General features: G+C 35.1%; 1 protein-coding gene and 1 long non-coding RNA gene across 2 annotated transcripts in view; both read right to left on the reverse strand.

The window, feature by feature from the left end:
• LOC134855454 (MORN repeat-containing protein 5-like) overlaps positions 1 to 26,329 on the reverse strand; it is a 73,057-nt gene that overhangs the window by 16,350 nt on the left and 30,378 nt on the right. The window lies entirely within an intron of this gene.
• LOC134855146 (uncharacterized) lies at positions 19,303 to 24,657 on the reverse strand. Its single transcript, XR_010164455.1, has 3 exons — positions 24,442 to 24,657; positions 23,559 to 23,688; positions 19,303 to 19,395 (listed from the first exon to the last, which is right to left on the reverse strand). It is a non-coding gene; the product is annotated as an uncharacterized LOC134855146 (long non-coding RNA).

Below are 26,329 nucleotides of genomic sequence, written 5' to 3' on the forward strand. Positions count from 1 at the left end.
AAATTATAGAGTAAGCTCTAAACTTTTTTCAATCCTTTTTAACCGATCATTACGGGTTAAAAACGCCTGAGAAAAAAACTTGCAAATAACTTCATGCCATCGCATCTTCGAAATCATTTTATTAAGCGTCCCAAAAACAGTTAAACTGATCATAAAAGCGAGAGTGTTGAATAAATTTCGCATGATTAAAATTTGTTAAAGAAATCACGCTTACTCTCAGTCAGCAAAATGGGGCAATCATACATTGAGAGATATTCCATCTTGGAGGAACACCAAAAAATCAGTTAACTGTCTATCGAGTGTTGCCTTGACGAGCAAACAGAAAAACTGCGGCTGACTTTCCTACTACCAAATTATTTTCATTAAATACTCGTTTTCACAAATATAAAATCCAGTCTGCGATGTTGAATTAAATGTGATTGATTGCTTTGGCAATTCCATAAGACCTTGATAAGTTTTTTGTCTAACTTATCGAAAATATTCATTAGTGATTGATCTGTATGCTTGAGTTTTTTGTCGTGCTTGTTACTTTTTGTGTGCTTGTGATTTTTGTAAAGTTTTGTTACTCGATTTTACGTGTTTTTAAAATGCGCAAAGAAGCTCTGGGTCGCTGATTCTCTTTGATTATTAAACACCCCTAATTTTTGTTTTCAGTCATAACTTTCAATAAATCATAGAAGTGCATTTCCCATAACGCAACAGAACATAAAGTTGTCTCTTAATTATCTGAGACTATCTGTAGAAATCATTGACACAACTGTTTCCCGCAAGATAATTTTAAATTGACGTGGTTCTTGCGATTTTTTTACGAGAGATTATGAATACTCAATTTATCAAAATGTTTTGCCGAAAAAACTGATCAGCGCTCAAGATTCTTGAAAAAGCAAACTTTTTCCTGGGAAAATATTCTTGACATTTACAAGGACGATGACCTACAAATAATTTGTTCCAACGTGGGTCCTTCTGTCTCGCGCTTTGCTTCCATTTTATTGTGTTCATAAAAATCTATTTGTTCAGAAGGAGCATGAAACAACTCAATTCATTGTCAATTCTTGGGGAAATTATTATGGAGATTTTAATTTTTTAGGGTAAATATTCACACTAATTTTGTGATGATTGTTGAGGTCACGTTTTTGAAAATTGTGCAGCTCGTAACTTCTACAGCTTTAGACTTCACTGAATTTGAAGGTCCTTGTTGCTTTTTCCGCCTTTTGCCTTCGCTGATGCTGTTTTTTGCCTATTTTTTCTAAAAATCCCATCAATCAATGTCAAAATGGGTTCATGGAACGGCTTTAATAAGATCAGTACTAGAATCGTGTTGACTGCGCCATAACTTAAACGAAGTGCTCGCAAACCCGAATCAATGTTCAGTTCTCGTCTAGAATCCCAAAATCCAAAAGTGTCCCGATAATTATAGAAAAGTGCAAAAGCATACTGACGAGATAATCGAACCATTTTAATTGTATAAGACAAATTAGGAATATCCTTTTCTAGTTTGAAGTCTAAAAATAAGTGCTCTAAAGTGTAAGAAAAAGCGTTCTTTTTTTAATTCCAAAAAAGTAGTTCCTGGGACGGTTCTAACATTTAGTTTTTTTAACGCGTTTTTCTAAATCGAAAAAAAATCACCCGCTGGTTTAAGATAACTTTTCAATAGCACGACAATAAGTTCCAAAAAACTACGGAATTTTTTCTATGCTTCGGGGGGGGATTGGTTTTTGTTTTATCTGTCAAATTTCTTGGTTTTTTTTTGACGGAAAACATATACTTGGGCTGATTAAGGTAGTCAATTTTCTGCGTTTTTCTGTACGATTGCATCATATTCTTGAAATTTGAAAACTTTCACGATATTTTGTGAAAAAACTCAAACTTTTTCATCCAAAATTGTTTCTTTTAACTTTTGAACTACTCAGTTTTTTTTAAATACTCATACATTTGAAATTTTGCTCGACTCAAAATTGACACCAATAACTTAGTATTTTTGGCCATGAAATGTTCAGGCTGAAAATATTTTGCAATAAATTGCAAATTAGTAAATTATACTGATTTCAGGATAATTTTGTGTTGTCTAATTGATCATTAGAAATGAAAGTTTTGATGTTTGATGACACAAAAGATTCAAATGTGTTTCTTTTTTTTGAAATTTTTCAATGATTTTTAAAAATTTAGACACAAGCATCTCTAAAAGATATGGTTGAAGAATGAAAAACAAAACATAAGGCTCGCTATCATAGTTGATACGTTAGTTTTCATTTTGGAAACTATTGCTCAAGGTTTTTTAAAAAGCCAGAGAAACAAAAACCTCTATTTGTTCCGTTGTGTTTCAAGAAAAACTAATGAGCAAATTCCTATACGTTTTTCTTCGAAATCCGATTTGGAATTATGTAACAACCACTGTTTTAAGTTCTGAAACCAAGTTAAAGTTTTTAAAAAAAATTTTTAACAATCAAATTTTCAAATAAAATTGAGCACCTATGTACAATAGATGTGGCATCACGCAAATAACCCAAGCTAACAATAAAAATGCAAATGCAATCGTTAGAACTCGACTTCTAGAAATCGTCTTTGAAGCTTTCAGTGTCTGATAGCACTTAAAATACAAGACAGAAGAGAGAACAATAGCTGTTAAATTAAAAACCAACCGAATATATCGTTCGTAGTCAATTATTTTGAATCGAATGCAATGAGTGCACAGTATTTGTCCATGCTAAAAAAAGATAAAGTTAACAGGTTATTAGCATTTCTGAATTAGATACATAATCAATTTTTGAAAAGTGTATCTATCCGCATCCAGGTATATACTTAAGTACTAGATGAAAAAGGACTTTTCTGTAAGTTTTGTGACCATTAAATTGATTATAGTTACCAAATTAGGCGTTTAAACTATTTATATTTGATAAGAGTTTTGATGTTCTCTAAGATTATCATAATTGAGAACATCAAGATTCTAAACAACTATAAATAGCCTAAACAATTAATTTGGTAAAGGTAATAATAAAATCGTGTTGACTGCGCCATAGCCTCATCCCCTTTATTGTCTTTGAATAATGAAATCTCTAAGCGTGATAAGTTTGCTACCTTTTGGTTGCTTTGAACACAAAATATTATCACGGTTTTTTTCATTGAGATTTTTTTATATTGGTTGAAAAATTATCTCTGGTTAAAAAATACTGCCGAAAAAATCATCAAACTCAAAAAATTTACTCATATTTTATCGGTAGAAAACCAGAAAATGTGCATCATAATCAAATTTCAATCGAACAAAAACCTATAAGTAATTTAAATTGATTTGATAACTGCTACTGCGATTTTCCAAAATTTCATATAAGCTAAAAACAAAGAAAAATAGAATCATTTTGTGTAACTCAAACGCAAGGTCGAAAACAAAATGAGCAAAAAGAAGAGATTATATTTGATTTTAATTTATAAAATACATTTTACTGAATAACAATAAATTAGGAATTGGGATTTGTATAGTCTATTATAGTTTAATACATTGCTAATTTAAATTAACCGGGCAAAACGCATTCAACTTGAAATTTGGGTTCAAACTGGACTCACTTTGGTACAAATTTCTGCTGACTAACTTACTTAGAAATTTTTATATGGTGAACTAATATGGTGCGATTTGGTTTGCAACATTGGGGCCCAAAATTTTGGAACCCCCTAAAACAGATCAAGTTTGGCACTTCTAGTCAATAAAGAATTGCATCAAAACTACTTGGTCAATCACCGACAAAACTATATCAAAATGAGCTTCTTACCTAGCCCTACAAAATGGTTTAAGAAAAAATCGAAGCCCAATAAAATCGTTTAGGGTATATTCTGCAAAATAAACTACCAAATATATAAAAAATGTTTATAATTGAAAAATGGTGTTTTTTATATAACAAAAATTTCGTTTTAAAGTGCATTAGATAATCATAGGTTGTAATCCCAAATTTTGCTCCAAATTCAAGTACATTAACACTCTGTTTTAAAAACCATTCGTATCCACTTTTTTCAATCTTTTTAATTTTGCATTTTGAGATATGTGGCAATAATTTTGCATAGTTTGAGTAGTTAATGCAAATTTTTTGTAAAATTTTACCCGGCATTTTCCATTCTCCAAAATATAAACGTACCTAATTCTTGTAGGAAGTTTCAATCCTTTTTGCTCCCCTAAGCATAAATTTGGCTCATTGGACCAAAGCTCAAAAATAAAACACTTTTCATTTGCGACGATGAATTACTAAGTCTAAGGAGATAAAAACTGTGATTAATTTGACCATACTATTGTTACATTAAAATTGAGATAAAAAACGCGCGAGATGTTTTGTTATTTTTCGGCGTAAGTGGACCTTCAGTCAATCCAAATTGGGTTGAGACAGCAAATGTACTTATAATATTACGTGACTAGGCACAAAAAATATCACTTTGTACTTAACTTAATGCTTGGGGGATAAAATTAAAAAATAAAAATGGTAATTAAAATTGGAATGTTCTAGTTTTTTGTAGTTTTTCTAACAGTTTTTCTTATCAAGAACGGTTACATCATTGTTAAAGAGCATTCGGAACTCATACTAGATTTTTTTCCCACTTTTGAATATGATTGACTTTTATAACAAACAATTATGCAATTTTCTAAACTAGGAAAAATAGTACTCAGACTAACCGTCTTTTTATATCTGATAATCAATTGTACGTCAGTTAAATTAAATTTGATCTGCCAAAAGAGTCGGTTTTTGGTTTTTATGGTCAGAAGAATATTCAAAAGTAACATTACATAAAAACTTGGACAAAATTAGAACATTATGGTCAAAATGGTTAAATCATATTTGTTAAAATTACAATAAAGTTGTAGTAGATAAGCAACAGCCAAATATTGCATCGAGAAATTTTGTGAATAATTCGAGACACGCAGTGTCGAGGTGTGAACAAGTTTCATGATGCAATATAAGCTGCTGCTTATCTGGTATGAAATACAAGTATAAAATTCGAACAAAACACACACATTTATAAGATTTCATGTTAACAAGTTTTTTTTTTATTTGTTTACATTGATTTTTTGTAAAAAATGTTTCACTAGTGTTTCAAATATTGGTTTAATGTTACAAATAATGCACTGGTTTTTTCAAAGATTGCATTAGTGTTTCGAATATTGCCCTAATTTTTCAACTATGGCAGAGAAATATACTGAATACGTGTGTTTTACACTAGTGAACAAAATTAAGCGCAAGCTCGGGTTTTTATATTCTAAAACACATGTTTTCAAAGTCCATTTTGAATAATTTTTCTTTCGATTTCCAGCAGAACTCTTACATAGACCAAAAGCAATTGATCTATCACAGATGGAAATTAAAAACGCATTTTGGAGAGTAAAATATAAATTTGCGTTTAATTTTTAACTAACTCTGTCGGAGGAATCATTTCAATGTCGTTGAAAGAACTTGCCTTGAAAATTCTAATGCATGTGAACCCTGGTCGAGGCCCGCGTTTAATTTTTTGTGTTTGTTTTCCGCCGAAATGTTAATTCCGCGACCAAAAATCCATAGTCTGGACAGGGTTTTAAGTCAAGGACAAACTCTGGAAATACCGTATATCGGTCGCGATGGTCAAAAAGTTAGTCGAGGTGGTCGAAAAATTAGTCGTGGTGGTCGGAAAATTAGTCGTGGCGGTCGAAGACAATTGCTTGTTGCAAAGATTATTGGTGAAAGCAAAGATAATTGTTTACTTAATTGCCGTTTATTTGTTGTTAATCAACATCGTAAGATTTTGAATTCTAAGATTTGCAAAACATAAAAAGCTAAAACAGACAAATTGAAAAAACAACTTATGTTTTATGCTATCCATTTTGACAGTTTTCAGAACATTTTTCAAAAATTGTAAATCTTCTAAAAATAGGACACTGGGTTTGGCAACAGAGCCTAATCCTGAAAACCTACTTACTTCGGCCATTTGAGACTTGGAGATATTCTGATTGTAGTCAATTACTACCAAAACTGGCAATAAAACGCAAATCAGCAAAACAACACAGTAGTACATTTGCCGTTTTTTCTTGTTCAGTAACTGCTTCGCTTCCGCTCCTTTAACGATCAGTATATATCGTTCTACAGCAATAGCTAGTATTAGAATGATCTGGCTCCAGTAAGTCGAGATGTCAATTATGTTTCGAAGCACCCTAGGGAACTTTGTAGGGTCAAAATTGTGGCATAACCCAATGTTTTTAATTGTTTTCTAACCAGCGGCGCGAAATAGAAAAATCGTTCAAAACTTGGAAGCCCATAGTTAGTCCGGAAAGCTTCAACCATTTGGAAAGCCGCCAATTTCTTACAGAGAATTATCAATTAAAATATCAATTTGTTGATTGAGCTTCTGTTTTGATTGATTTTGTTTGGCTGGAATTAATTTCAACCAATCACATTCGAGCATTATGATCCATTTTTCAAAATGTGAAAAAAATCAGTTTTGGGCCTTATAACACAAAAGACCCATTTTCCAAAATTTTCGTTTCTGTCGAATAATACTTTTTCCGATATCTCAAAAATCACTATGAATACGCTATGAAGAATGAGTCAACAAATAAGGTTTAAGGGGAGTTTTTTTGGAAAAAAATTCCGTTGTTCAGCAACCCCTTCATATTCAGTATATAATGGCTACAAAGGTGCCTTAAGATGAAATTGAATAAAATTGAAACAACTTCAAAAATCGCCTCAAAATAAAACTTCAAAGGTTTTTGTAATGTGTAAATACCTAAGACTTGTTAAAATTGCGACTAGTTTTCCTCCATGTAACAATACTTTTTGGGCAGCAATTCTCCTTTCATAGCAAAAAAAAACAATGTTATACTACAAAATCGAAATCAAAAAACCATAAGCGAAAGCCCTTGTCTGAGGAATTTAAGACCCCTTATAAATTTGCAGCAAGCTTTTTCTGGGATAAAAACTTACAATCCTTGTCTTTGTTTTCAAGTTGACAATAATTAAGTATGCTTTGAACCAGTAGCGGATTTCGACCTCAGGGGTTCGACCCCCTGCCAACCCAAAGGGTCCTCCCTTTGTTTTATTTTGAGATATCCATTTTTGGCTGAGTGAGCCTAGAAATTTTCTAAACGCGCAAATTTTCTAACTTTGAGGGGGAGTGCGTGCCGAAAAAACGCGATTTTTTGGTCGAATTTTTCCAAAAAGGGCTCAAAAACGCCTTTTTTGGCTTTTTTTCAAAAAAAATTGCTGAGGCGTAGAAAAATTGGTCAAATTGGGGTCTTTCTAGTGGCTGAGGAGACCCGAGAAAATCAATTTGGTCAAACTAAAAAAAAGTCGACAAAAATTTTCAGTTTTTTTTTTGAAAATCCGCCCCCCCCCCCCTCGAGAAATTCCTAGATCCGCGCCTGCTTTGAACATCTCATTCTTAAATATTCCGTAAAGTTCATTTAAAGCTCCCTAGAAAGGGGTAGAAATAAGGATTCAGCTCCGTCGTAGTCTTCAGTTAGACTGTGATAAGCAAAACTACAGACGAAAAAAAATGTTTCCATATTGCAACCTGTCAAGAACTCTACAAATGACTCTGTTGCTTTAAGCATTTTTATTTAAAGTAACTGTGGACACTTTTCAGTAGATTCTTGCCCTTTTTGTTCCGGTTATTTGAAAAATATGGAGTAACTTTGCCTTCGGGTGTGTTTTAGCTTTTTAAAATTCATTTTGTTTTCCATGCAAAATCAGGTACCACATGGGTCGCCAGATATATCATATTAAAGTCCTTTCAGTTGTGATTCAAACAAAATTTAAAAATTTTGAAACGTTTTTGTAAGTGTCGAGAAAAATCAGCTTTAAATTTTTATTTTTGGTTAATTTGGAGCTAATAAGGTGAGCGAGAAGGCTTACAATAGCTTATTTATGCTTGTTTAAAAGTTTTTTTTTTACAGTTTTTGTTTGTTTTTTTTTAGCAATTTCTCTGCAAAAAATGTTTCCAATTAGCCTATTTGACTATGGCTGTCTCATTTGCCTAACTTCTATTTTTCAAAGTTTTTTTTTATCATACCGCGGCACTAAATTGAATATAAAAATTATATTTTATTAGACAATGGTCGGAAGATTCTGTGCTACTTGCCCAGTAACCGGCTATGCTTGTTTGAAACTGGAATTGCTAAATTGCCAATCGCATAGACTTTCCATCTATTAGGCAGCAGTGACAAAAAGAACAACTTGCCGAAGTGTCAGTGTGTCGAAAGTGCGGGAACATTTGGTTTGAATATCATCTGAGTGTGAATTATTTGATCACAACAGTTTACAGGGATAATTACAGATTAAGCATCTCATCTAGGTGGTGATTTGTAACTTCATCTGCTGCACTTTTCTAAGTGGAAGAAACTATTTAATGTATTCAAGAGTGAGACTTAAGCACCAAAAAACGCGAGCAGTGAAAGACGAAAAAAAATTCAGAAGCGACAACGCCCAAGCGCCTGAAAGGGTGCAGCCAATTCAAAGAACATTGATAACTTTCGCCAAACTTACACACTTGATAGTTCGGACACTGACACACTTGCAGTCAATCAATATCATTTACAGGCTCACAAAATCGACTAATATAATTCGACTAGATCTATTGAAACTTAAACTTAGAAAGAAGGAGAAATAGTAACATTCCATTCGTACCTAGAATTAACCAAGAAGTCTTGGGAATAGTTCCAAACTGAATTGTTTCTTGTTATTTGGTCTATTTAAAACTTTGCTAAATGCAAAATATTATTCACTTTGTACTTAGAAATCGTGTGGATGTATTCGGTGGAAAAAATGGGTGTTGTGTTTTTTCGGAAACAAATCTCAAAAAATCATATTTTTGTGTATAACCAGCTATGAATATACAACGTGACGTACAGGAGACTTATCGGATCAACAAAACTCAATGAGAAAGTGCCCCTTGGAGTTGTAATGTCCAGTGTGACCAGAGAGATTCAAAAATGCCCTTAAAAATTGACTTTGAATTAGAATTTTTTTTATTCCAGTAAACTTTAGGTGATAACGCAAAAGGTTTGAGTTTCAATTATGAAAGTTTTTTTCTAAGATCTACACGTAAAAAAGGGCATTTGTGCGACTAAAATATACATATTCACATAATTTTAGCACCTGTTGTTTTGTTCGAACAAGTCTGAACAAAAGTAAACAAGACTGCTCGTATCAGGGCGAAGCCCTTAATGTTCCGACTGCCTTTTAAGGTTTATGGAGCAGTAATAACATAAACAAATTAAATATTTAAAAAAATAAAATGAAACAAATGGAACAAAAACCAAAAAAGCATACAAACGAATGTAAAAACCAAACTTTTGCTTACGATAAAGTCATATAACGGAAAAGTAAACCCATATCTTCCAAAGTGTTTGTCATTTAGATCTATCAACACATAACAAAGAATAGTTTAAAAATGCAGAATAAAAACAGAAGATTGGGCTTTTTATACGCCACGTCTTCAATCACTAGGAATCGGCATCAAAGTCTTACATATTAATTTTTTACGAAAAGTTTTAGGATTCATAAAGACGCGAAAGTTTAAAGCGCAACAACAGAAAAAAAAACAGTTTCGAAGATGAAAAAGGACAGGAATAACGATTACACAATACTCTGAAACGAAAAATCAGAAATTTTCACATTTGACGAATCAAAATTCAAACGTTCAAACCGAGTAAACCAACAAAAAAAAAGTCAAAATTAACACAAAGTGCAAAATGAGCTCCAAATTGAAAAAAAAGTTTCACCTATGATCATTTTTGTAAAGTTATCATTTTTGTAAAGTTATCAATCCGCTTGAAAACAATTCCAAATTGAATTGTTGCATGTTACCTGGTCATTTAAAATTTGCTAAATGCGAAAGAAGTCACTTTGTACTTGGAAAGCGTGTGTGGGTATTCGGGGGTAAAAGTAAGTGTGTTCTTTTCGAAAACAAATCTCAAAAACTAGTTTGAGTTTTTTTTTGTAAAGTTTCATCGGTTTCCTAAAGCAACATTACTCCATACACCTTAAAACGCAGTCAAATTTTTCAAGGCTTTTACTTGATCTGAGGTCTGAGTTTACTTTTGTGATGCAAAAATTGATTCCAAATTAATCTACCTACTGTTCGATTCTAAATCCAATCACAAATACATTTTTGTCATTGCGGGTACCCAATTGTAACAATTTTTAGGATACAGAAATAATTTTTTTTTCCTGTCAGTTTTCAAAATTTTCGTTTGAACAGAATTTCTAAATGTTGGCTCAACATCAAATAATGAACAAGAAACACAATATGACAAATTATTCGCAGATTACGGAGAAGCAAATGATATGTCTAATTCATTTATTTCAATAGCAAACCCTAGCTAATACAATAAGAAGCTGATAAGCCAACTAAGCTTAAACGATTCGTCCAGATAAACAAGATTTTTTTTCAGTTTGATAATTTGCATTACTTGTACAAGTTAACTAATTAACTGAATGGTTGAACTAAATTAGAGCAATTTCGAATGACAAAATTTAAATATAATCCTGTTAGGTTTTCTATTTTTGCTATGTTTTTAATAGCATTTCTAATATTAAAAACTGTTGACCTCCTGAGCAGCCGTTTTTGGGCACTTCCGCCCCAAAAACCCAGTCATTTCGCCGACAAGGCAGTCATATCCGGAACTGACTGCTTTCGAAGCGGAAATGACTGTAGCTGAAACGATTGTGTTTTTGGGGCTGAAATGACTGGGAGTCTCTTGATCTATTAAAACCCAGTTTAAAACGTTCTAACATAGATTCTACAAAAAAAAACATTAATTATCATCTATTTATTCTTTTTACAATTATTGTTAATTTTTTAAAAAATTATTTAAGTTTTTACAACCATCGTCTCCGACTCCGCCCCCTCTCATTTTTTACTCCCAACCTCCATCTATACACTTTTCGCCCAGTTTAAGTGTGCTAGATGTATGATGTGTGTAAAGGAGGGAGGGTTTTAGGTATAAAAAGCGTTATAAAATTTTCAAATCGATTTCTTTTTTCAAATATATCGTTTTTTAAAACAAAAAACCTGTTTTCCTTTGTGAGCAGGAATCATTGATAGCTACAGTAATCTATGGAAACGTTCTTTTTTATGCCCTTGCTGTTGCATAAACTGGTCCATGTGGGATATTCGGCTCGCATCGGACTTCATTGAAATTCACAGATCTTATTTTGATGTTCGATTCATCGTTTAATTCAAAAACATCTTGATTGCTATGAATCAATTGAGTCCGAACAACCACCAATTGAATTCAATCCGAACAAAAACGGACTTTTCATATTAAGTCCCCGCTCCAAAACTAAAAGCTTTTTTTAATGCCATCAAACTCAGTGTGCGTATTATGGAACTATAATTTTCCAGCGGAGCTATAATAGGAAATAACCCTAGTTTAAGTCAAATATTGCATTAAAAAAATCCAAGCACTAAAATGCTGATTGAAATTATTCAAAAAAAAGTAAACGATATTGGAAAAAGCAAATGTTTTATTCTCAAATTGGACTGCAAGCAGAAAAAACTAATGAGAATAAGACGTGTTTAGAAATGTAATAGAATTTAAATGGTGCAACTTTCTTTGAAAAACTTGAGGCCAAAATAATATCTTAATCTTTTTAACCAATTAAAACTTAATCTGAAACTAACGTTCAATTATTCAGCACGTTCTATCAAAGTGAGCCTTGTATGTACCCCAACAAATTTTAAGAAGAGTAAGATCACTAAAATTTAATACAAAAAGTGTAAAAACTGCTTCATATAGGAAAATGGTGTTTCAAATAGAAAACCTTGATTTTGGCTATGACAGAATAATTATTCCAGTTATATAAAAAACAATAACTTTTAAATAGTTTTTTGTTGGGATAAATTTTATATATTTTTTTCAACAACTGGTCTTTAAATTTCAGCTTATTTCCCGGATTGAATGAGAGAAGTCAAAAATTACCCATGTATGATTCATGGCATACAGCCTAGTATTCAACCTATGCTACTTTCGTCTGGTTTCAACCCAATTTGTCCAGGAAAAATCAAAAACGTAAAAAAAGTTCTACATAAACAAGTTTTTCGCTTTGGTCTTATATAATATCATAAAAAAATATTTCCGAGTGAAGTCAGTCCACTAATTGAATTGCAAATGAATGATTCTTTTATACAAATGAGAGACTAAGTTAGACATGGCGACTCAGTGCAAGAATCAAAAAACAGTGTTTGGATACCCTTATAGTTAGAGGGAAAGAAGAACTTGAATCGAGAGAGCCCAACTTGTGTTAAGATTCAGAGTTAGAGCAAGTAGGACTAGGGGATAGAGGTTTGAGAGTTATCTGAGGTTTCAACTGAGGAGAGAGAAGAGATACTGATTGTTGAAGAATGAATTGAGATTGTGTTTTTAAAATGACACGACAAACTGAGCATCAAATAGTACCAGTTAATTAATTACCAGTTAATTAATTAGTTTATCAAATACCAGCAGACCAGTTGACCTTGTCTGAGTGCATTGAGTTTTATACCAGTTGACCTTTAATTAGGTTTCTATTGCTCAAGTCTGACCTTGAGTTTGGTCTGGTATTTCACTAGTCTGGCATTGAGCTCGTCTGTCCTCAACACCCCCACTCAGGCTGAATTGGCTTTGTCCAATGTCAGGCTGCAACCCATCAGCGTTCGACGATGTTGATCCACCTTTGCCTTGCTCAGGGATTTCGTCAACAAGTCAGCCTCCATGTTTTCGGTTGGACAGTACTCGAGCGCAAATGTTCCATCCTCGACCCGCTCTCGGACAAAGTGATACTTGACATCAATGTGCTTTGTACGCTTCTGCATTACGGGATTTTTGCACATCTTGATGCAGCTCTGGTTGTCCTCGTTGATCACAGTTGGACCATCACACGTCATATCCATCTCATTGAGTAGGGATCGTAAGTAGAGGCCTTCCTGAACAGCCGCTGCCATTGCTTGATACTCAGCTTCGCTGGTAGATATTGCTGCAGTAGGTTGCTTCTTGGTACTCCAGCTGATTGCTGCTCCTGACCGCTGCACATGAAAACTGTAGCCTGTTGTTGACCTTCTGTCATCAACGTCACCAGCCCAGTCAGCATCTGCTGAACCATAAAGGTTGAACCCATCAGGATCTTTGATGTAGCACAGCTCCAGATCTTTGGTTCCTTTCAGGTATCGCAGTACTCTCTTAGCAGCCACCCAGTGTGTTCTCCCAGGATTCTCCAGAAACCGTGAAAGTTGAGTCACAGTAGCTAGGATGTCTGGCCTCGTTTGCTTGGCTATGTACAATAACGAGCCCACTATGCCTCTGTAGTCCTCACGCTGCATTGCCACTGCTTCTTCTGAGCCCGCTCCAGGGCAGTCCTTCTTCGTCAACTGAGTGCTGATATCAGCTGGTGTCCCTACTGGTTTGCAGTCAGCCAACCCAAAGCGCTCCAAGCAGTCTTCAATGTAGCGAGACTGATTCACAGTAACAGAACCAGGTGCCCGTTTGACCTGCATTTTCAAAAACCAGGCTAATGGACCGCGATCATCCATCTTGAATCGGTCAGTGAATCGGTCCCTCACCCTGTCAACTTCTGCTTGCAGTTTGCAGCCAATGATGATATCATCCACCCATACTAGAACATAGATCATAGCATCATCCATTCCCCTCATCGTGAACAAACAGAAGTCATTGGTGCTTCGAGTGAAACCAGTCTCCAGAAGAAACGTGCTCAGCGTCTGGTACCAGTCCCTTCCTGCCTGCTTCAGCCCATAGATACTGCGTTGTAGCAAACACACTTGGTTGTCCCCGCTGCTGAACCCCTCGGGCTGTTCCATATACACAGTTTCTGTTAACGGCGAGTTGAGGAAGGCTGACTTCACGTCCATCTGATGAAGTACAAGATCATCTTGCGCTCCCAAAGCCAGTAGTATTCTCTTTGTTTCTGGTTTACAGGTTGGCGCAAAGGTCTCATTGAAGTCCAGTCCTTCCACTTGCATAAAACCCTTCACCACGTATCTGGCTTTAAACCGCTCCACTTGTCCCATTGCATCTCTCTTCACAGCAAGCACCCAGCGTCCAGGAATGACCTTGCGAGAATTTGGTCTATCAACAAGTGTCCAGGTGCCCATTGCCTTCAGTGACTGCACCTCCAAAGCCATAGCTGCTAGCCACTGCTCCCTTTCTGGTCCAGATACTGCTTCCAAGTAGCTTCTTGGCTCTTGTGCTATCACTGAAGCATGAGTGTATGCCAGTCCGTATCGGATGGGAGGGTTCCGCGTTCTAGTTGACCGCTGCTCTGGAATCTCTGTTGGCCTCTGCTCTGGAGGCTCTGTGGAAGGTGGTTCCAATTCTTCAGTCTCGACTGGGTCATCTTCCGTAACCCCCACTGAAGCTGCTGCTCCACTATCATTCGCTTTATTGGTAGACTCAGTGATGGTCTTCGTGCTAGTTTCCTCTACATCAATGCATCCCTCGATTGATAGACCCAGTGTTTGTGACTGCTCACTGTCTACCAGAAAGTCGTCTGGAATGATGTCTTCATTGAACGTCACGCTTCTTGCTCGTACCACTCGCTTTGTCTCCAGGTCCATCAGCAAGTAGGCTTTGCTCTCCTCGTCATAACCAATGAACTTGCTCTTCTTGCCTTTCGGATCCAGTTTCCGCCGGTTTCCTCTGTCCAGGTAGTACGCCAGGCATCCGAACACTCGCAGGTAGTTGACTTTCGATGGCTTCCCATAATGCATCTCCATTGATGAAATGCGATGCTCATTGCTGGATGTAGGACACAAGTTGCGAACCCTGACTGCCGTTGACATTGCTCGTACCCAGAACATCTTTGAGAGCTTTGCATCGGCCAGTAGACATCGAGTCATCTCAGTTATCACCCTGTTGTACCTCTCTGCCACGCCATTCTGTTGCGGAGTATTAGGTACTGTAAACTCCTGTTTCACCTGCATTTCTCTACAGAACATCCGAAAAGCATTCGACGAATACTCACCTCCGTTGTCAGTTCTCAAGCACTTCGGTGTTCCGTGCTCAGCTACAAAGTCTTTGAACTTCGAAAGAGTATCGCTCTTCTTAACCAGGTACTTGACCACTGCCAGACGGCTGAAGTCATCAATGAAGCTCACGGCATAGCGCGCTCCATGCATGCTCGCAACTTCAAATGGTCCCTGGATGTCGCTGAAGACCCGCTGCCCCACTGCAGTTGCCCTGTTCTCTGTCTTCTTTGGCATTGCTACTTCGTGCATCTTCGAAGCTGTGCACACTTCGCAGAACCCTAGCTCGCCGACATCAACAACTGATATTAGATCATGCTTGTTGAGATGCCCCAGCCTTCGGTGCCACAGCATTGCACTACTTGTCTCCATCTTCGCTTTCGTAGCTAGAGTCATCGCGTTCCTCTTGAACTTGCACTCCAGGAAGAAAAGCTTGCCGCGCTGCTTCACTGGTAGCCGTCGACCATCCGGTGCCACAAGATGAGAAGAGTCTGATGTAAAGCTGAAACTAGACCCTCTAGCTATTGCTGAGCTCACACTCATCAGATTCACGTTGTAGCTCGGCACAAACAGCACATTGTGGAAAGTGTAGCTCCTCGTCACATCTTGACAGTCTCGTATGTCCACTTCCACCGAGCCTATGCCCTCAATCTTTGATATTGTACCGTTCGGATTCTCAACTGTTGTCCCCTCATCCCATTTCTCAAAGCTTGAGAAGACAGCCTTGTCGCGCACTACATGATCGGTGCATCCCGTATCCACAATGAGATCATCTCCCTTCATTGAGGTTGTTGCACAACAACTGAAGAACCCTGTCTTTGCCTGCTTGCAGTCCCTTGCAAAGTGTCCTTGTTGTCCACACTTGAAGCACCCTTGCTTCCTTGAAGTTGGACCACTTGCTTCATTCGAGCCACTGCCTCGAGCACCAGATTGACCACTGTCACTTCTGGATCTGCAATCTCTTGCCAAATGACCCTTCTGACCGCACACAAAACAGCCACCACCCGACGCTCCTTTCTTCTTCCTCACAGCTTGCATAGCTATGTGTCCATTCCCAGTCTTCTCTCCACATCGAGCTCGTCTCGAGTCATCATAGTTCCTCAACCTCGTTCTCAGCTCTGTAAAAGTCTTGGCCGGCTGGAAGCTCTCCTGCACCACGAAATGCTCAAAGCTGTCAGGCAGTCCGTTGATCACGAGCGCATTGAAGAGTGTGTCCGTAATTGCTTCCCCAGCTTCACTCAGCCGCGTCATCAGCTCTTGACTTCGAACGAAGTAGTCATCGAGATCCTCCTCTGATCCTAGGCGCAGCTTCGCAAGCTGGCCTACTAGACTGACCACTGTAGGCCTCTCCACACTGCAAAACTTCTCTTGCAGCAGTCTCCAGGCCTTCGTCCCATCGCCATAGCCATCCGCAGCCACGCAGTCGTTTTTGATGTACATCAGTGTGGTGTTGTTCAGGACCAGAGCTAGATGTGACCACACTGTGTTTCGGTTGTCTTTCCTCTGCTGGATCAGCACAGCTCGCTCCTGCATCTTGGTGTTGTACGCCGTCATCTGGTCAGCATTCGGATTCTCAGGTAGCGTAGGTTCAGCTTCTGGTAGATCGTCATTGCCCATCACAGTCCTGAACAGGCCTTTGGTATGCATCAGTGCCACAAACTTCGTCGACCAAGCTGGAAAATCTTCAGACTTTCCACTGAATCCAGCCAGTTTCAAGTCCATCTCTGCTTTGCTAAAGGCTAGATAAAAGCTAAAAAAAACTCTGACAGAAATCAAATAATTATTAAATCAAAAAGTTTAGAAATCTGGGCCCATAACCTGTTAAGATTCAGAGTTAGAGCAAGTAGGACTAGGGGATAGAGGTTTGAGAGTTATCTGAGGTTTCAACTGAGGAGAGAGAAGAGATACTGATTGTTGAAGAATGAATTGAGATTGTGTTTTTAAAATGACACGACAAACTGAGCATCAAATAGTACCAGTTAATTAATTACCAGTTAATTAATTAGTTTATCAAATACCAGCAGACCAGTTGACCTTGTCTGAGTGCATTGAGTTTTATACCAGTTGACCTTTAATTAGGTTTCTATTGCTCAAGTCTGACCTTGAGTTTGGTCTGGTATTTCACTAGTCTGGCATTGAGCTCGTCTGTCCTCAACAACTTGCTCACATATGATGGAAAAGAAAAATTCTTACCGTTTAGTGAAATGGAAATTATAAGTTTACCATTAAAAAATTCTTAAAATAATGTTGTCGAAAAATAACGAAGTATGCAAGTTCAGATTAATTATATTTTAACTATCTTGCGTGATTAATAAGATTAAAATAAGAAGATTCAATATTTAAATAAAAACGGTTTTGTATACAAAACCGCTTATTTATCCCAGGTAACTATTAGCTTGAATATAATTATCTACAAAAGATGGTTGAGGTTGATTAGACCCTGATAAGCTTTTTATCAACTCTGTAAGTTTAGGGAACAAAAAAGCTAACTGTTGAGGAGGACCCAATTTTTCTGTTTCTGATTTGATTTGTGATCAAGTTAATAGTAAGTCTTAACTAAGAAATGGACGCCGAGACTAATATAGAGTTTTCTGGAACTACGTCAATTCAGTATTATCTTGTATGTGACTGAATTTGACCATTCTTGTGAATATTTTGACTATTTTTGTGAATAATCAAAAACATGAAAAGATAATTATTTTGAGCAAAAATAATGAGCCAATTAAGTTTGTTATTTCCCTTCAGATGCTAGTGCTACGTATTGTTTTTTTAAAACAGCCACATTATAGTATCACAGTCAAAATTTTTACGCAATCCCTTTCAAGATTAATACTCTCAGAAAACACTTCGACAATCATGTAAAAGAGATATTGAAACAACTAATCTCAGTAGTGCTCTATAGACATCTTATCGGCAAATTCCGATTATCTTCATTTTTGTCTGTAAGTTAGTCCAGGTTCAGTTTTTTAGGTAAAACAACCATTCATACAAAAGACTTTGATTTTTTGGGTGATTCCAATTTTTTTATGATTAATGATATGGTGCGATAAGTTATTGTATAATGTGGTTTTTGACTTAGTTAAGTCAAAAAAGAACAACAATCATTTTTATCCCTCAGTTAAAATTTAAATAGAGATGGTATATAAAAGTCTTAATGGTATATAAAACTTTCTGCTGATGTTTACAAATCCGAGGAAATTTTATTACTTTAACAAAGATGAAAAAATATCCAAAAGCCATATATCATAAAAACTAGTGCCACAAAACAAGTGGGTTTTCTGAAACATATCCAAAAGCAATTTATCATTGAGATTATTCCTCAAATTTTAATGGAAGTTGAGAAAGTTTTTGGTTATTGCAGTTTGCTGACAAACACATGAAAAAACAAGAAAAAAATAGCATTTTTTAATTAATGGGATACAGCTTTCTTGCATGGATAAAAACTCGTCATAGAGTTTCCATATAAATTCCTGAACGTACGGAAGTGTATTGAAGAACATGACAAGAAGTTTTGTCATTTTTGAAACCTGTATGTTACGTAATTTTGAACAACCCGAGTGGACAAAGCAAATAATTAACAAAACTGAATAAAAACTTTAGGTCTGTGCCTGTTTTGAAATCTGAATTTTTTGTGTTAATGGTTTCAAAATTATTGATGACAAAATTGTTAAATAATAAGCAATATAAAATAACATTATAAAATTTAGGTTATTATAACAAAATATAAGCTCATCACTTCCGATTAGAACAAAACCCAATCCTTTTGTGGTCTGTAACTGATTGACCTCCCGGAGGACATTCATGACATGAATTATCAATCACAATTTTATTATGAAAAAGCGGTAAATTAATGCCAAACTTGGTTAAGTTTAAATGACTGGTGGACAAATTAAATTAGCAAAAAGAGCAACCAAATGAGATACTTTAAGTTTCGTGAATGAGCACAAGTTTAGTAACCCCTGAACAGATCAGTTCATTCAGTTCACTCAGTAAAAATCTATGTAACCAATCAAAAACATTATGATTAAAACCAGCTTGAAAACTTTCTACCTTTTTTCAAAATATTTTGATTTTTTTTCGACAGGAAAACCTTAATCGAAAAAAAAACACAAAAATTTGATATGTTTGCCACCTTTAGATTCGTCTGAAGGCAAACTTAACCATGAAATACTTCGCTTAGCTTACTCTTTAAATGAGTTGCTTTAAACATACGTAAGAAGTAGCGCTAATGATTTTCGCGAAAGAAAAGTTATGCGATACCTTCTCAGCTACATTGATTGCAATTAATTTTCATTCATAAAACTACTTTCTCGGACTGTGAACTCATTTACGAGTTAGAGTCCCAGGTTCCGTCGTACAACAGCTCAGAGCCAACACAGTAGTAGATTAGCCCAGACCAAGTGTCCAATACAGCAGCAGTTAGACTCGCTAGCCCTGGTAAGAAAGGTAAAAAGAAGTTTCGTTATTATATAAAAATCAAAGGAGGTCCTGCAGGAAAAGCTCGCTGAAAACTTAACAAGAAGCTATTTAAAAATTAGTTCATAAAAACGATTAATTCTTTTTTGACTACTTGTCTAATTACATTTTTGCATGCAATTTTTGCATGCATTTTTTAATGTAATTTTTGCGGAAAAAGCTTGTTTGAACCTAAAAATGACTTTGCGGCGACTGAAAATATAATAACAAGTTATCTTTTAATTTCTGATTTCCTGGATGGGTACCTAACAGCTGCACAGTCCTTTTTTTTCAAGGATGTTTTTCTTAGAACTCCCAGCAGTACTAATAAAACTCTTTGGATGGCCCCTTCCAGAAAGCCAGGATTGCCGTACAATCCCCCACCCGCCAATCCATTCAGGAGCGGGGAATACAGGTTTTGCAGAAATTGACTTTAGGGAAATAAATTGATCTACATAGTCAAAAAGTTGTCGATACCAAATTATGATTAATATTTTACGCTATTAGCAGGATAGAATAGCTTTTCGAATTTAAAGGTTTTCTGCAGCACGCTTGTATATTCAGCGCGCTTGTTTTATGAGGAACTATTTTTCAAAAGTATTCATGCTTGAGGAGGACATTCCACGATAGGTCATTTAGGGTTAGAGATTGTACACTGGTAACTTTTTAGAGGGCTTTAAAAGTGCATTGAAACCTTAGCAAAAAGTTTCCAGAATTTTTTTTCGGAAGGGTATGAATTTTTCAATTGAACGTGAAGATGATTTCAAGCAAAGCTCTACAAAAACTTTTAAAATAGCAGAAAATTCTACAACAAAATTTCTTCGAAGATACTGCAGATAACTTTTAGCATAATCAATTCAATGATTGGAAAAATATCCGAGAACTTGAAAAACTCGAAGTTTCCTTAAATATACTAGCACGAGTTATTTCAAATGCCAGCGGAAGTTTGAACTACTTGCCACGAGCATAAAGCGTCTAGGGCAATCCTGGCTTTTCTGGAAGGGGCCATCCAAAAACTCTAAGAGTTCTAAGAGTACTGCTAGGAGTTCTAAGAAAAAACATCCTTGAAAAAAAGGACTATGCATCTGTAAGGTACGCATCCAGGAAATCAGAAATTAAAAGATAAATTGTTGTTATATTTTCATTCGCCGCAAAGTCATTTTTAGGTTCAAACAAGCTTTTTCCGCAGTAATTGCATTCAAAAAATGCATGCAAAATGTAATTTTTGATTTGTAGATCAGGCAAAATCTTTTCGCTCAAAAGTACAAAAAGTTTGAATGAATGTTGTGCGTGGAGCCACAGTTAGTTTTTAATTGCTTTTTAAAGTAAGATAAGCCATAACTGTGAAAAGCAATCATCTAAAATTATTTCAAACGCCTTTTTGTGAGTAGAAACTATCTACCTACATAGAGAAAATTGTGTTTTGTTACCTTAAATTTATGCGAAATTCAAATTTCACTTTCATTGCTGAATCTACAGATGCAACTTTCTGGTAGATTTTTGCTATTGAAACTGTGGGGATGTTTTGCTAAATGTTGTTGTAGAAAGGCGCGAAAACGTTTGCGAATTTGAAAATTGAACTAGAAAAAAATCATGAAGTCCAGGCCTGGACTTTTAGACTGCTCCAGGAAGTCCAGGACAATCCCTTCAAGACTTTGACATGGTTTATCCCCTGCCGGGGCTGGTTTGAAAGTTGGCAACAGGGATAGACTCCCATGGACACACAACCGATGAAACTTCTGAAAATGAGGCCATTAGATTGTCTTGGGAAGGATTGAAAGAAAAAAACGTGAACTTTTCAGCGATAAAGACGGTTTCATACTTTTGAGTCGAATCAAGTGGTTGATCTGAAAATTATTGAAACGATTTAGTCTATTTGAGCTTAGTGAATACTTTTTTCATATTGAAATTCATTTGAAAACAAATTAAAGGTTTGAGAAAAAAAGTGTTATTTTTTTGGTAGCATGTTGGAACTCGTTTTTTTTCTGTTTTACAGTTCAAAACAAGTTCCTCAAACGGTATTTTGTTTGGTTTTTAAGAATGTAAAGAAGATTTTGAGCTGTTTGTAAGTTTTTCAGTGAAATCAAATCAGAATGAGTTTACTCAGATAAATCAAGTATGTCTCAAATGTATCAATTGAGATGAATAAACAGGTTCGTTTCAGCATTGAAGTATTAAACAAGCAGAGGGCTCATGGCATGTTAAAATAGTCATTTACGCACGTGGTGGGACGCACGAAGATTTATTTTTAAAAAATCTGAATATCAAGACTGCTCGGCTCGTTTCCACTCCCCCCACATTTCAAATTTTCCATTTTCTAAATTTTTTAACGTAATATTATGGCTAAATGCGTGATATTACATGGTATGAAGAAGATATTTGTTTGAAAACAGTAAGGTTCACTTTGCAAGATTTCATTACCTTATGGCAACGTAAAATTAGTTTTTCAAAACAGAAATTAAAAAAGGAGGGAAAGTTGAAAAGAGCCGACTCTTCGTATCAAGGCGACGTTCTGAGTGTTTCCACCGACTTTTAATATCTATATTGTTCAGTTAAAAAAGTTATGAAATTTTCAATAAAAAATAGAAAAAGTTTAATGAGCCAAATTTGATTTTTTTTTTGAAAATCAGTACCCACTCTAGATTTAAAATAAAAATTGACTTACGTAACATAAAGCAACGTTTTACTTAAAATGAACAACATGACTCAAAAGATTTTGAAACGATGTATAAGCCGATTCAAATCGCCGCTTACTCATTAAAATCACAAAATATATAGCACTGCCAATCTTTAAACCCCCATCACTATCTACGAAAATAAATCACAAAAATCAGCTTTTGAATTTGAGCTTAAGACAAACATATTATTCAGATGGTATAAAAAATATTGCCATAAAAAATTAAACAGTCGAAGTTGGTCTAGACAGAAAAAAAAACATTCCCGAGCACAAACGTTTCAATACTTTCTTCGAAAGTCGGAAGGAAGATCATAAGTGACACACTACTCTCAAAGTCAGAACCTCTTTGTCATGGTTTCTTAAATTAATTCCACACTGATGTAATTATTGTTATTGTTAAAGGCGACAGTAATCATATTGCTCATCACTCAATAGTAAATCTGTCAAACTCAGTCAAACTTATTAGAGTTTGTTTTCAAAAGTTGCAACACGTTGCGTTTTTCAGTTGACATAGCTGAGATTTCTGATCTATTTCTGGTAATATATCAATAATACTATTTTAGTACCTTTTTGCATTTCTTTGTCAGACTTTTGAAGAAAGTGACGGAATATTTGAGCTCGGGTCGTTTTTTTTCTCACAAACAAATTTTGATTTCTAATTAGCAATTTTCAACGAATTTTTTTGTACCATCCGAAAAATTTTATTGGCGTGACTGCAAACTAAAAAATTATTTTTCACCTGTGATCGTGTTATCGGGTTAAATGTTTGATAAACTAGCCAATTAGGGATTATTAACTAGCTAACTATGCAAATCATCTTTGCGAATTATAAAGTTTTGTACTTTACACGGATTGTTTTAGAAAGAAAATCTCAAAAATTTAAATTAAATTTTCATTAGTTTTTCAAGCAGACACTATTCTATAGAGCTTTTGCTCAGTCTGCATAAGTTTGTGCAATCCGCTTACTGTTGCGGAATCCGGAACAACTAACTATTTTGCTCGTTGCACATTCCGAAACACAATTAATTTGCAAAAAAAATATTGTCATTTGTGCGCGGATTCCATGGAAAACTTGTTAGTGGAATCCACTTACGTTTTGAAACATGTTTAAAGATTTGTATCTAGATTCCAGTGAATTACAGACACCTTGTTGTGCGCTTATCGAGCGCACCGTTTGCCCTCGTTATGTGAATAGGTAATGAATCGCTACCAGTCGATAAAACTCTCAAAATGCACAGTCAAAAACACAAAATGCACAGTCAAAAACACAAAACATTGAAATGAGCAACAAAATTGGTCTCTGAGTCAAAAAAGCGTTGACAATAAAATATGATGCCTTTTAAACGTTAGAATATTTTAAGAAGTTAAGACGCACAAATCAACAGTTTTTGAAGAATATTTTCAGAAACAAACCTCTTAAGATCTTAGTTATTGATTTTTTGGAACGATCATTGTTAGATTAAACCTGTGAAGACGAGGTCTGACACGCTTTGAACAGATATGAGAAAGTAATCCAGTTTATGAAGCTCCTCTGTTTTGTAGATTATAGCCAAGAAATAGAAGTTTAGTAGAATAGACACCAATGCAAACGGACCCTATAAAAACCACTAAAGTTATGAAGTTAAGATTTGATTGACTTCTTTGTATCTTCAAGAAAGAATTTAAACTAAAAATATCTGTGTAAAAAAGGTCGAGAATATGTATTGCGCCAACTTTAAATATAAATTACATACAAGCACGCTACCAAATAGTTTCAAAAAGCTGTTTTAAAAGCAAAATTAGAGGAAGAATAAAACTTCAAAACTTCTAATTTAGTCGTTTGAAATTTCTCTGTAGATTTTTTCCCTGTAAAAACCACCCACTAAATTTTAAATACCAGCGCCCTACATTCTCATGATTCATGCAGTCTCGTTTCATTGCATTCTACATTATTATAAAATTAGAAAAACAAGGAAAAAACAGAAAAAAAATGTATATTTTACCATGATAATAATCATAATAAATTAATTTCCAAGTATATGCAAACAAATACACTTGGAAGAACGTATGACATTTTGAATGATTTGTATCAGTCTGGCAGAACAACGTCCACCTTGTAAGGTTCATTTATCTTTTGTAAAAACTTACCAGAAGCTTATTACTAGATTCTCACAGATTTATGCAAAAAATACAGATTCTTACAATATCTTACAAGATAGAGATGAAGTTTCATTAGGGATAATAGTAAACAATCGACTCCTTAATTTTATTATTGCATCATGGCTCTCAATAAACTTATCGGAACCCGTTCACCATGCTTTGTGTGGCAACAATTTCTAAAAATGGCGTTACGTTAGCTAGTTGCTTACCATCATTGAAGCAGACATGATTACGAAGTTGAGTTCCTTTTCGAAGTATTCAGGACTCATTTTTGTCCTAGTAAGCGATGTCAAAAAAGCCTGCAACTCCTTGTCTTCCAAATCAATAATAGTCCGAGTTGTCAGTTCTGGCGTATTGGTAGACATCGTTTTGAATTAAGAGTGTTGTCCCAAATCAAAGAAAAAATTGATTTTCTAGATTGTTTTAGTTTTCTAACACAATCACGGAAGTAATATTTTTTCGTCAACTCTGAGATAGTTCAGTGAATAAAGCATTCGTTTTTTAGATGATACAATTCATATATTCGAAGTTTGAAGTCAAAAATGAAACAAAATTTGATGAGCTCTACAAAATGTAAGAGAAGGAAATTTTCAAAACAACCTGAATCGTGACGTCAACCGAGAGTGGGTCTAGAGTTTCGTCAGTGCGGGAGGGCGGATTCAATTTTCAAAATTTGTGTAATTTTCTGGTGCTCTCCTAAAACACTGTAAAAACACTACTTTGAGTAGATTTGCTGCAACTTGAGTAAAAGTCTTTCACCTTTTTTAAGAACGCCATTTAGAATAAATGCAACAAAATCTGTTGAAAACATCTTGGGGATTCTTCAAATCATCTTTTTATTTTTTGATTAGCTGATGATTGAGTTTTTCCTTAATCGAAATCAACCTTTTCTAGTGAGCCAATTCATATTTTGGCGATCGAAAACCTATTCAAAAGTATAACTAACTAAATATTTCCTCCTTTTTCGGTGTAAATTAATTATGGGTCTCCAATAGAAATAAGTTATCAAAAACTTCTTTTTAATTTACTGAGCGCTTTCTCGTTTATGAACTTTTTTCATTGACAATTTCATTACTCAGCATTAAAGGTAATAATTTATTATTTTTTTTCAATGAACGAATTCGTTATCAGCAAAAAGAAATTATACTGACAAATATTTTGCTTCTAATTGCATCTTTCTACAAACTGATTCAGTTTAAACAAAAAGTCAGTCACATCTCATATCCAAATAATGAGGTGAAAAAAATGTCAATTCTAATTTCTGACAAACTAAAATACTAATTTGATTTATCGAACGAACCAACATTTATTCTTATGTAGTTTTGAACCATTTTATTAAGTTTTATACTGAGTATTCTGAATCCAGCTTTGCTGGCCAGTACAAAAAAATGCAAAAATTGACCTTGAAGGGAAAAGAAAATGTGTAAAGCAATGGGTCATTTTGTAGGAAAGAACGAGCTGTCTTGATTTTGAGAGTTTTCCCAAATTTTGGACAAAATAAAACTCAGAACCAAAGTTTTTGGTCTTTGTTATGAAAACGAGCTTAACACGGTGTTCAATGGAAGTTTCTCCACGTAACAGGCATTATGTGTATTAGAACCAAAAATTTCATTCAGTTTCAAAATAGAATTCACGCCTTTATATTGGCAGAAAACAAGGATTTTGTAGTTATGAATAATAGAACAATCAAAAAGGTTTTCTAATTTTTGGTTCTTAGTTCCCAGGTGAAGTCATAGTGATTTTTTGCGGCTTGTAAAGTCACCCAAAAACCATTGCAGAAACAGCAAAAAAAGATAGCTCTTGTGCCGTTGTGTTAGGGAAACAGTAGTGATGAAAGAAATTGAGTGACATTGTTTGAACTCAATTGTACCTAATTGAGATCGAAGTTGATGCTAAACTCGACTATCTAAAATTACGGCGCCAAGCTCGGTACCTATAGTATTATCTGGATTTTTACACATTGATTCTGGAATCCGCAGATTTTCCATTGAGATCCTCAGCATCGCAATATTTTTTCAAAGTCTAAAGTTTGTTGCAATCAAAAAACAAAAACAATGAATTTTTTCTAAGAAGACAAAGATTCAAAGATAATACTCA

Source organism: Symsagittifera roscoffensis, chromosome 10, assembly GCF_963678635.1.
Source record: "Symsagittifera roscoffensis chromosome 10, txSymRosc1.1, whole genome shotgun sequence".
Classification (NCBI taxonomy): domain Eukaryota; kingdom Metazoa; phylum Xenacoelomorpha; order Acoela; family Convolutidae; genus Symsagittifera; species Symsagittifera roscoffensis.